Genomic DNA, 12,229 nt, shown 5'->3' with positions numbered 1-12,229 from the left:
AAATATATAATTATATATACATATGTTATCGTAGAAGGCAATGGCACCCCACTCCGGTACTCTTGCCTGGAAAATCCCATGGATGGAGGAGCCTGGTAAGCTTCCGTCTATGGGGTCGCACAAAGTCAGACACGACTGAAGCAATTTAGCACTTAGCTTAGCAGCACATATGTTATACTAATGTATGTATACATAAGTTATAATTATATTATACTGAAGTTGTACTTCAGTGGTAGACAACTGAAGTGACTTAACACACACACGTTAAGTATAAATGTATGTACTATACATTGTATCATTTATATAACACAGGGATATAGGTGTATGTGTGTCTGCCTCTGGTAGTCTTCAGAGAGTGGTAGTGAGGTGTGATGGGGAGAAAGAATTATCTTTGTTTTTAATCCATTTCTAAGTGTTGTTTCCCTTGTTACAACTATTAAATAGTCCTTCTTTAATTTGGAAGTGATCCAATCAAGAAAACAAAACGTCCACCCCGCATCAGGGTTGGCAGTTTAGGAGGTGACGGGAACTGAGTTCTGCGATATTGCTGTTGCCAGTGGTGACTTGCACAGAGGAGCCCCTGGAGCCCCTGAGAGCCACACCTGGCCCCTCGGACACCGAACTCATGGCCGCCTAGCACTCAGATGATGGGGGAGCTGTGCCTTCTTGGCAGGCAGGACCCTGCCAACAGGTAAGACTTCCCGGCCTGGGAGTAAACACAGGCAGTCCTTCCAGATCAGGTGTGTGTGTCTGTCTGGCGGAGAGGAGGCAGGGATCAATTGCAGGGGAAAGAACTTGAGCTTGTGCACGAGGAAAAGTGAGAGCTTTTCCTCCTCAGTTCAAGAGCTGCCTCAGCAGCCAATGACAGAGTATCTGCCTGGGGTTTTATGTTATTTTACACCAGGTAAAGCTGCTTTCAGCCAACAATATTCCCTGTGCCAGGGACTATGCACGGACTGGGAGAAGAAGTGGAGGACAGACTGTGATGATCTCTGACTTTCTGGAGGCTCAGCTGAGCTGGGGAGATGGATGCTGCATGAGGGACTAAGCTAACAGAGGAAATGATGCTCTGAAGGAAGTGGAAATGGTGAACATCAGGGCTGGACTGTTTTGGATCTGAAGGCAAAGCAAGCACTTTCTGAGGAGAGCACCTTTAAACCAAATTAACAATTGTGGTGCTGGAGAAGATTCTTGAGATTCACTTGGACTACAAGGAGATCCAACCAGTCAATCCTAAAAGAAGTCAAACCTGAGCATTCAGTGGAAGGGCCAATGCTGAAGCTTCAATACTTTGGCCACCTGATGCGAAGAGCCGACTCATTGGAAAAGACCCTGATACTGGGAAAGATTGAAGGCAGGTGGAGAAGTGGGCAACAGAGGATGAGAAAGTTGGATGGCATCACTGACTCAATGGATATGAGTTTGAGAAAACTCTGGGAGATGGTGAAGGACAGGAAAGGCTGGCATGCTGCAGCTTATGGGGTTGCAAAGAGTCAAATGTGTTTAGTTAAAACTGAAGAACAAGAGCAACATCAATGAGGAGACAGGACCAGCAGGTGGAGAAAGGCAGGAGGCACCTCAGCCTCTCCCCAGAGTGACTGCAGAGCAGTGAGCTGGTCAGGATGAGGTCTGAGAGGCTGGCCGGCATCGGATCACATCTGCCCTCATACATGCTTTATGGGTTTAAAAAAAATCTGTTTAAAATTAATTTTTATGAGAGTATAGTTGCTTTACAATGTTGTGCTAGTTTCTGCTGTACAGCAAAGTGAATCAGCTATATGTATATAGACATACCCTCTTTTTTGGATTTCCTTCCCATTTAAGTCACCATAGAGCATTCCCTGTGCTCTACAGTGGGTTCTTATCAGTTATGTTACAGTTATCAATAGTGTATATACCTCAATCCTGATCTCCCAATTCATCTCAACCTCCCTGTGCTTCAGATTTAGAAGTTTGATTTTACCCTAAATGTCAAGGCAAGGTAAAGCATGCTCAAAATCCAACATCTTAGCATCTCGCTGAAGCACTTCAAGTTACTGGGTATAAAGATCTGTCGACTGAGCACAAAATAAACAGATTGATGTTCTATGAGTGGAAATAATCCTGTTTTACTTTATTCTATTTTTAAACTTTTGTTTTGACCCCAATTACATGAGAAATCATTCCCATTTAGATTCATTTTCATTAAAAGACCAAAGCTTACAGTGATGAGAACAGAAAGTCTGATGTTGAGAAACCGGCCTGAAGTGGAAGGAAAGGTTGGTGAGACACTGTCTCCATGACCTGGATTATGTGAAGCGGTTTCAGAAACCATCACCTGTCATATAGACGAAAGGCTTGGTGAGGCCACACCCCCGTGTGAGGGCCCAGGAACGTGTATCTCTGTTCCAGGGAACTTTCCTGGTGGTCGTTTAGGTGCTCAGTCGTGTCCGACTCTTGAGACCCCATAGACTGTAGCCTGCCAGGCTCCTCTGTCCATGGGATTTCCCAGGCAAGAATACTGGAGTGGGTTGCCATTTCCTTCTCCAGGGCATCTTTCCAACCTAGGGATCAAACCCGGGTCTCCTGCATTGCAGGCAGATTTTTGGATTCTTTACCTTCTACCGCATAATATTTTGGTGAGGATGAAAAGAAGAGAATGAAAATATCTAGCACCCAAGAGACATTCAAGAAATATTAGCATTTTTATTCCTTTAAGTAAGTAAGTAAGTGTTAGTAGATCAGTCATGCCTGACTCTTTGTGACCCCATGGAGTGCAGCCCACCAGGCTCCTCTGTCCATGAGATTTTCCAGGCAAGGATACTGGAGTGGGTTGCCATTTCCTTCTCCAGGGGATCTTCCCAACCCAAGGATCGAACCTGGGTCTCCTGCGCTGCAGGCAGATTCTTTACCGACTGAGCTACAAAGGAAGTCCTCTCAATAATTTAGGGCTTCCCTAGTGGCTCAGATGATAAAGAATCCACCTGTAATGCAGGAGACCAGGGTTCAATCCCCACCCACCTCTTTGCCCCTGCCCAGGTCAGGAAGATCCCCTGGAGGAGGAAATGGCAACCCACTCCAGTATTCTTTCCTGGAGAATCACATGGACAGAAGAGCCTGGCAGATTACAGTCCATGGGGTTGCAAAGAGTGGGACATGACTGAGTGACTAAGCACACACACCCTCAATAATTTAATGAACCCTTCCAAAAATAGAACTTCCTTCAGAGTAGAATCCTACCCATTTTTGGTTGATGGACCATCCAAAAGGACACCAGATTCTTTTGTTTGACTCTTGGTAAGTTGACTTTTCGCTTTATAAAGGAAAAAGGGGAAACCTGTAGTCCTTCAAACAATGACCCCTTTTAAAGCCTATGTTGGACTCCGATTTCAAAGAATATTCTTATTAACATAGTTCCTTACAAATGGAGTGCCACTCATCAAATATTTATAAGGAGTAGCCTGAGAAGCCAGCGCAGCGCTTGGCAAGCCTGGGGACATTTCCCACATGCACTGTGGGGTGGCCTAGGCAGGGGACACCCTTTAATTTTGTGACATGGTTTGGGGGCTCCAGCACGCTCTGGTCTTGGCATGGTTTCTCCCGGCTCTGGGCCTGATCCGACCCTGTTCAGGACTCCCATGTAGCCCGGCCTCGCAGGCAACTCACTTTGAAGTCCACAGGGGCTCTTTGAATAGAAAACATACACAACGGGGTGCTGATGCAAATAGGAATCTAGGCCTGATGTACGTGGGGAATAAAGGTGCTTCTCACCCCAAATATTAGCTCTTTAGCCAGGAAACGACGGTTTGATCATTAAATAAAAGAGCCCCCCCTTACCTCAAAAACTCCACAATCTACCACCAAAGCTTCTCCATCCATTTGCTCAGAAATGATAAACCTGCTAATTACCTGCGAGTTTTAATTAAGCAACAGATACAGGCAGTGCAGGGCTGACTGGTTTGGCTTCAAGCATATCAATAAAATAAACATTCTCAATTCCAGGGCAACTTGCTCAGTGATAAAAAAAAAAAAAAACAAAAAACGAAAAACTAAACATCACTATCTTTTGAAATATCACTCATTGAGTGTGATCATTTAGAAAAATATCTCTATTAGAGATAGTTAGAGATGTTTTTTGGTTGAAAAATGCGATCACCGATGGAGTGCAAAGCTGTGATTTGTAGACAGGCTAAGTAAATTAAATCACTCACTGTCTTTTTTCCTTTTTCTTTTTTTCCAATGGCTTTAAAAGTTAAAGGTAATTTGCAAGGAAAACGCTCCGTTTGAATTGGTTTGTAATATCTGTTAATGATCTTTAAAAAATCCACTTATTCATAATTCTGCCCCTGAGGGAATAGCAGTGTGCTATCAGAAAAATTTCTAAAGTCTGAAATGTCATTAGCAAGTGATTTCTTTGAAGTAAAAAGCCCCGAAAAAATAAATTATATAAGGTATACAAGTGCGCAGGACAATCACTTTGATGAATAATATCTGTGTTTTTCATGCCGAAAAATACAACAATTGAGATCCAGGCTGCTAAATTACAGAGCCGTCTTTTGAATTACCTCCGTGTAGGCATACCTGCTCTGTTTATTTCACACGTATATTGAGTTCTCCCATATATTTATAGACTGTTGATGTAAAAACAGTAGTGTTAGGACCAATTTTGATTATATTCCTCGTGTTTACCTTTTGGAAACACAAGGTGTTGCCTAAATACAAGGCTACAGGTGTGCCATCCAGGAGGAAAACAATGGCTTGTTTGACTGCAGCACCCTGGATGAAGAGCCAGGTGTCCAAACGGAGGTGCAAACGCCAGGCAGTGCCTGCATGGTTCACTACTAGATAACGGAGCTGTGAAATCCCACACCAAAGGGAAAATTTCCTTCCTGACCCCAGCTGGCTATCAGTTTTTTTTTTTTTTGCCTGGAAGCAGAGGCGTCTTTGTAATATAATAGCAGACAGTGTAACTGTGGATGCTGTTTCAGCTGCTATAAATAGCTAATCTTTTTTTTTTTTTTAAGGGAGGAGTTGGATTTTACTAAACCATTGGCTAGAGGTTAATTATCCATTTCATAAGAAAGTATTTCCTCCTAGACAGCCTCAATTTGTTACCTTTTAATCCCGCTTTACATAATAAGGCTGGAAATACAAGCGTCTCCTCCAGGTCCTTCATTGTTGACATAATTTCATACAACGGCTCTTTCATTTTTTTTTTCCCCTCATACATTCCTCACCTCTTTGCTCAACTGCAGAGGGTCCGAGTTTTATTCATGGTTCCTCAGGGAAAGGCATTCACTTTTCCCGATCCAACTGACCTATAGTCATAGGTGTGTATGTGTGGTCTTTTCCACTTTCTGCCCTGGAACCAACATCAGGAGGGCACATTGAACCCAGGTTCAGTTCAGTCAATCAGTCATGTCCGACTCTGCAACCCCATGAATCGCAGCATGCCAGGCCTCCTTGTCCATCACCAACTCCCGGAGTTCACCCAGACTCACGTCCACAGAGTCAGTGATGCCATCCAGCCATCTCATCCTCTGTCATCCCCTTCTCCTCCTGCCCCCAATCCCTCCCAGTATCAGAGTCTTTTCCAATGAGTCAACTCTTCGCATGAGGTGGCCAAAGTACTGGAGTTTCAGCTTCAGCATCATTCCTTCCAAAGAAATCCCAGGGCTGATCTCCTTCAGAATGGACTGGTTGGATCTCCTTGCAGTCCAAGGGACTCTCAAGAGTCTTCTTCAACACCACAGTCCAAAAGCATCAATTCTTCAGCACTCAGCCTTCTTCACAGTCCAACTCTCACATCCATACATGACCACAGGAAAAACCATAGCCTTGACTAGACGAACCTTTGTTGGCAAAGTAATGTCTCTGCTTTTGAATATGCTATTTAGGTTGGTCATAACTCTCCTTCCAAGGAATAAGCATCTTTTAATTTTATGGCTGCAGTCACCATCTGCAGTGATTTTGGAGCCCCCAAAAAATAAAGTCTGCCACTGTTTCCACTGTTTCCCCATCTATTTCCCATGAAGTGATGGGACCGGATGCCACGATCTTCGTTTTCTGAATGTTGACCTTTAAGCCAACTTTTTCACTCTCCACTTTCACTTTCATCAAGAGGCTTCTTAGTTCCTCTTCACTTTCTGCCATAAGGGTGGTGTCATCTGCATATCTGAGGTTATTGATATTTCCCCCAGCAATCTTGATTCCAGCTTGTGCTTCTTCCAGCCCAGTGTTTCTCATGATGTACTCTGCATAGAAGTTAAATAAGCAGGGTGACAATATACAGCCTTGACGTACTCCTTTTCCTATTTGGAACCAGTCTGTTGTTCCATGTCCATTTCTATCTGTTGTTTCCTGACCTGCATACAAATTTCTCAAGAGGCAGGTCAGGTGGTCTGGTATTCCCATCTCTTTGAGAATTTTCCACAGTTTATTGTGATCCACACAGTCAAAGGCTTTGGCATAGTCAATAAAGCAGAAATAGATGTTTTTCTGGAACTCTCTTGCTTTTTTGATGATCCAGCAGATGTTGGCAATTTGATCTCTGGTTCCTCTGCCTTTTCTAAAACCAGCTTGAACATCAGGAAGTTTACGGTTCACATATTGCTGAAGCCTGGCTTGGGGAATTTTGAGCATTACTTTACTAGTATGTGAGATGAGTGCAATTGTGCTGTAGTTTGAGCATTTTTTGGCATTGCCTTTCTTTGGGATTGGAATGAAAACTGACCTTTTCCAGTCCTGTGGCCACTGCTGAGTTTTCCAAATTTGCTGGCATATTGAGTGCAGCACTTTCACAGCATTATCTTTCAGGATTTGAAATAGCTCAACTGGAATTCCATCACCTCCACTAGCTTTGTTCGTAGTGATGCATCTTAAGGCCCACTTGACTTCACATTCCAGGATGTCTGCCTCTAGGTCAGTGAACCCAGGTAACTGCAGACTACTATTTAAAAAAATTTTTTAATTTATTTATTTGGCTCTGTTGGGTCTAAGTTGTGGCCCTCAGGATCTTCCATCTTCACTGGGGCGTGTGAGATTTTTAGTTGTATCATGTGAAATCTTAGTTTTGGTGTGTGGGATCCATGGGTTCCCTGACCATGGATCAAACGCAGGTCCCCTGCCTTGGGAGCATGAAGTCTTAGCCATTGGACCACCACCAAGAAAGTCCCAAGATTGGTTTTAAAAAAGATCTTCTACACTATTTTCTGTGTTAGTCCCTCCATGTGCTTCACTGAAGAAATCAACACTTGAAAATTTTGGGGATTCTTTATTGAGGTTCCACATATGGAAGCTGCAAAAAGCAGAAATATGTGACTCCATGGATGATCCTGGTGGGAATGCATCCCAGTAACCACCCCCAGGTAAGAAAAAGAACCAGCCATTGTTCCCAATGGCCTGGTGATGGTGTCCCTTCTTCCTCCTCAGAGATAGCCGCCATCCTAATATCTAATCCCATAGATTGTTTTTTCTCTTTTCTTGAGCGAGTGAGTGAAGTCGCTCAGTTGTGTCTGACTCTTTGAGACCCCATGGGCTGTAGTCTACCAGATTCCACCATCCATGGGGTTTTCCAGGCAAGAATACTGGAGTGGGTTGCCATATCCTTCTCAAGGAGATCTTCTCGACCCAGGGATTGAACCCGGGTTTCCGGCATTGTGGGCAGACGCTTTACCATCTGAGCCACCTGTTTCTTGAGTAACACTCTATAAATGGAATCATATGGTATCTGTTCTTTTGTGTCTGGCTTTATCCTTTCAACATCAAGTTCGTGAGCTGTATCTATGTCGTTGGGTATAATTATAGTATTTTTTCCCTGTTGTATTTCCTTCCATTCTAACAGTTACAAAGCATAGTTTACCCATCAGTTTCCTCCTGATCAATGTTTGGGTTTTTTCAGTTCTAGGCTAATTCCGAGAAGGCTGCTGTGGGCTTTCTTGTGGATGTCTTTGGTGGGTGTGCACATGCATTTCTGTTGTGTGTGTAGACCAGAGAATTTTGTCAGTTTCTACTCCCACCAGCAAGTGGGAGAGTTATGCTGCCCTACTTCCTTGTTCATATCTGGTTCTTAGTCTTTTTGATTTTGGGCTCTCTGGTGGTACCTAGTTGATTTCATTGTGGTTTTAACTTGATTTATTAGATTTACTAATAAGTTGAACATCATTTCATGTACCCTGGCTATTTGGGTATCTTGAGAATGGGTTTTTGCAAATGTCCTGCTGATTTTCCTGATGTATTGTTCATCTTTTCTTTCAGATTTGTAAGTATCTTACTGAGATACTTATATTGTGAATATGATCCTTTTTTGTTTATGTATATTGAAAATATCTTATACTACCCTGAGCTTGACTTTTCACTTACTTTATGGTGTCTTTGGATGAGTAGAAGATTTTAATTTTATAGTACTTTAATGTACCAATATTTTCCTTTATAGTTAATGCTTCCTATGTCCTATTTAAGAAAGCTCCCCACTCCAGTACTCTTGCTTGGAAAATCCCATGGATGGAGGAGCCTGGTAGGCTGCAATCCATGGGGTCACTAAGAGTCGGAGACGACTGAGCGACTTCACTTTCACTTTTCACTTTCATGCATTGGAGAAGGAAATGGCAACCCACTCCAGTGTTCTTGCCTGGAGAATCCCAGGGACGGGGGAGCCTGATGGCCTGCCGTCTATGGGGTCGCACAGAGTCGGACACGACTGAAGTGACTTAGCATAGCATAGCATTGCTTTCCTGATGGTCATGAAAATATTCTTTTGTATTATCTTCTGGAAACTTTATATCAATAATTTCACCTTTCTCATTTAGATCTGTAATCTACATGGTATTGACTTTCATAAGGTGTGATATTGGGATCAAGTCTGTTTATTCCTCCGTCATATTCACTTACTTCCTTTCTCTAGTACTCTGAAATATTTTTGCCATAAATTAAGTGCTCACTTGTTTATAGGCTGATCATATGATTTTCCCCTTTATTTTGTTAATGTGATGAACTGTGCAAGAAGTTTTTGAATGTCAAACCAGCTTTGCATTTCTGGACTAAACTGAATTTTGTTATGATATTTATTTTATGTATTACCACATGTTTTGATAATTTTACAATATGTATAAAAGAAATTTACTTGTAATTTTTTTTTTAGTGTAATATCCCTGCCAGGTATGTTATCATGATTTAGCTGGCTCATGAAACAAATTGAGAAGTGTTCTCAGTACATTCTCCAAAAATTTAAAACATGAATGCATGTGTGTGTGCTCATTTATGGCTGACTCTTTACAACACCACAGACTGTAGCCCCCCAGGCTCCTCTGTCCATGGGCTTTCCCAGGCAAGAACACTGGAGTGGGTTTCCATTTCCTCCTAATCTAATATAGTGATTGTATGTAGTTTGTCCTAGCGTCAGTCCTGGGTCAGGAAGATCTCCTGGAGAAGGAAATGGCTACCCACTTCAGTACTCTTGCCTGGAGAATCCCATGGACAGAGGAGTCTGGCAGGATACAGTCCATGGGGTCACAAAGATTCAGACATGACTGAGCAACTAACACCTGTCCTGAGTATGCTACTCAGGTTTCTCCAGAGAAACCTACCAATTGAATATATGTGTGTGTGTATATATATATATACACACACACACACACACACACATATAAGAGCAGACCTACTATAGGAATTGGCTAGCACAGTTACAGAGGCCAAGAAGTCACTTGATCTGCTATCAGCAACCTGGGAGCCAGGAAAGCTAATGGTGTAACCCTGTCCAAATCTGAAGGCCTGACTACTGGGGGGTTGAGGGCTGGGGGGTGGGCAGTGGCATAAGTCCTGGTTAGATTCTTTTTAAATTGAAGTGGAGTTGATTTACAGTATTATGTTGGTTTCAGGTATACAGCACAATGATTCAGTATTTTTATAGATTATACTCCATTAAAAGTTATTACAAGATAATGGAATACACTTGTGCTATGTATAGGGTTGCAGAGAGGTGGATGTGACTGAAGTGACCACATGAGCACACACCTGGTTGGACTCTGAAGGCCCAAGCACTGGGAGCTCCCATGTCCAAGGGCGGGAGAAGACGGGTATCCCAGGTGAAGCAGAGAGAAAACTCACCCTTCCTCTGTCTTTCTATTTTGTACAGACGTTCAGCGGATGGGATGCTTCTCACTGCAACATTAAGGGTGGTCCTTTTAACTCCATCTGCCCATTTGAAGGCCAGGCTTCTCCAGAAACACCCTCAACAGACAAACCCCGAAATACATTTCACCAGCTCTCTGGGCCTCCCTTAGCCCCATCAAGTTAACCCATCATACCAACCATCACAGTAAGTATTCATCACAATTATATTTCATTCCAGGTTTCTGTATATTTTGAATTAGACTTTAGGCAGAAAACTGGTTTCGTGTGAGTTTTGCATGTACGTGCATGTTCAGTCTTGTCCAACTCTTTGGGACACCATGGACTGCAGCTCAAAAGGCTCCTCTGTCCATGGGATTTCCCAGGCAAGCGTACTGGAGTGGGTTGTCATGCCCTCCTCCAGGGGATCTTCCCAACCTATCCTGTGTCTTCTGCATTACAGGTGGATTCTTTACTGATGAGCCATCTGGGAAGCCCATGGGAAGGTCAATAGGAGTTAGACTGTTTTCTAGGAGCTCTCCCATGGCACTTGGCAGTAAACATACGTGCTCAAGGCTGACCTTTGTCACTGAGTCTCAATCCTGGGCCCATTGTCAAGGTCTATCTTGGATTTGAAGAGGAACCTGTGAGATAGCAACTTTCTGGACATAGGGCAAGCATTCAGATAAATACCTGATCCCAGTGAGAATCTTCAAAACCAATTTCATCTCCTCCTTTTGACCCTTTGATCGCTGCTCCACAGACCTGTTCTTTTTAATCTCCTTCAGTACCGTGCATCTCATAGCTCACCCATCTCTCCACACCTACTTGCTGTGGTCCTCTGGGCTATGGCATTGCTAGTACACCCAGTCTTCATTTCATCCTCCTCTCAGACATCCAAGTGCTCACTTCAAAATGGAAAGCTGGTGGGTCTTCCCTGGTGGCTCAGTGGTAAAGAATACACCTGCTGAAGCAGGAGACATGGATTCAATCCCTGGTCCAGGAAGATCCCACGTGCCGCGGAGCAACTAAGTCCATGCGCCATAGCCATTGAGCCTGTGCTCTAGAGCCCGCGCACCTGACAAGAGAAGCCACTGCAATGAGAAGCCCAAGCCCTGCAGCTGAAGGGCAGCCTCTGCTCATCACAACTAGAGAAAAAAGCCCGGGCAGCACTGAAGATTCAGCACAGCCAAAAAGCAGCATAGAAAGCTGGCTACCTCAGCCCTCGTAGAGAGCTCCTTGGTGGCTTTGCGAGGTGGAGTGCAGGCTCGTGAACAGGCACCCGGAGCCCCTCTGGCTGGGCTCTGCATCCTCGCCAGCCTGCCCCCTCCCCTGCAGCATCTCCAGCTGCCCTTGGTTCTCAATGTGTACGAGGGGCCCTTTTGCACCAACCTTTGTGTGTGTTGCTCCTCCCACCAGGCATGGGCTGTCCATGGCTTCCTCCTGGACAACCCACTGTTTAACCATCAGCTCAGACCAGGACCCTTGAGCCCTCCCAACTGGCGCTGTGTGGTCTCCTGGCTGGGGCCTCATCTCTGTGATGAGATGGTGAGCTCTTTGCAGGCAGGGTCCAGGGCTCAGCCTGGTGGAGAGCAGGTGTTCAGTAAACATGTATAAATTCAAACAGAATGGACAACACTGACTAGGGGACTGGTTTGTATTTCATTTCAACTTTATTCCTTTATTTATTTGGCTGTCTTGGGTCCTGGTTGCGGCACTCAGGATCTTCCTTGCATCATATGGGATCTTTCTAAAAATGTATTTATTTTTAACTGGAGGATAATTGCTTTACATTATTGTGGTGGCTTCTGCTATATATCGATATGAATCAGCCATAGGTATACACACCTCCCCTCCCTCTAAAACCTTCCCATTACCTCCCCCATCCCGCCCCTCTAGGTCATCATAGAGTGCCAGCCTGAGCTCCCTACGCTGTACAGCAGCGTCCCACTGGCTCTGTGTGCATATGTCAGGGCTGCTCTCCCAGTTGGTCCCACCCTCTCTTCCCCACCATGTCCACAGTCTGTTCTCTATGTCTGTGTTTCCCTTGCTGCCCTGAAAATGGGTTCATCAGTACTATCCTTCCAAATTCGTATATATGTGTTCATATACACTATTTGTTTTTCTCTTTCTGATGTCTTGC

General features: G+C 44.1%; 1 long non-coding RNA gene across 1 annotated transcript in view; it reads left to right on the top strand.

Annotated features, from left to right (window-relative positions):
• The first annotated feature begins 464 nt into the window (after positions 1–464).
• LOC102410215 overlaps positions 465–12,229 on the top strand; it is a 38,736-nt gene continuing 26,971 nt past the window's right edge. The window contains exons 1-2 of the long non-coding RNA XR_006543201.2: positions 465–691; positions 10,112–10,294. This is a non-coding gene — a long non-coding RNA (uncharacterized LOC102410215). The remainder of the gene's footprint in view (positions 692–10,111; positions 10,295–12,229) is intronic.

The sequence above is a fragment of the Bubalus bubalis genome, chromosome 12 (assembly GCF_019923935.1).
Source record: "Bubalus bubalis isolate 160015118507 breed Murrah chromosome 12, NDDB_SH_1, whole genome shotgun sequence".
NCBI lineage: Eukaryota > Metazoa > Chordata > Mammalia > Artiodactyla > Bovidae > Bubalus > Bubalus bubalis.
Note: the sequence above shows the minus strand (reverse complement) of the source record. Positions and strands in the feature narration are given on the sequence as shown.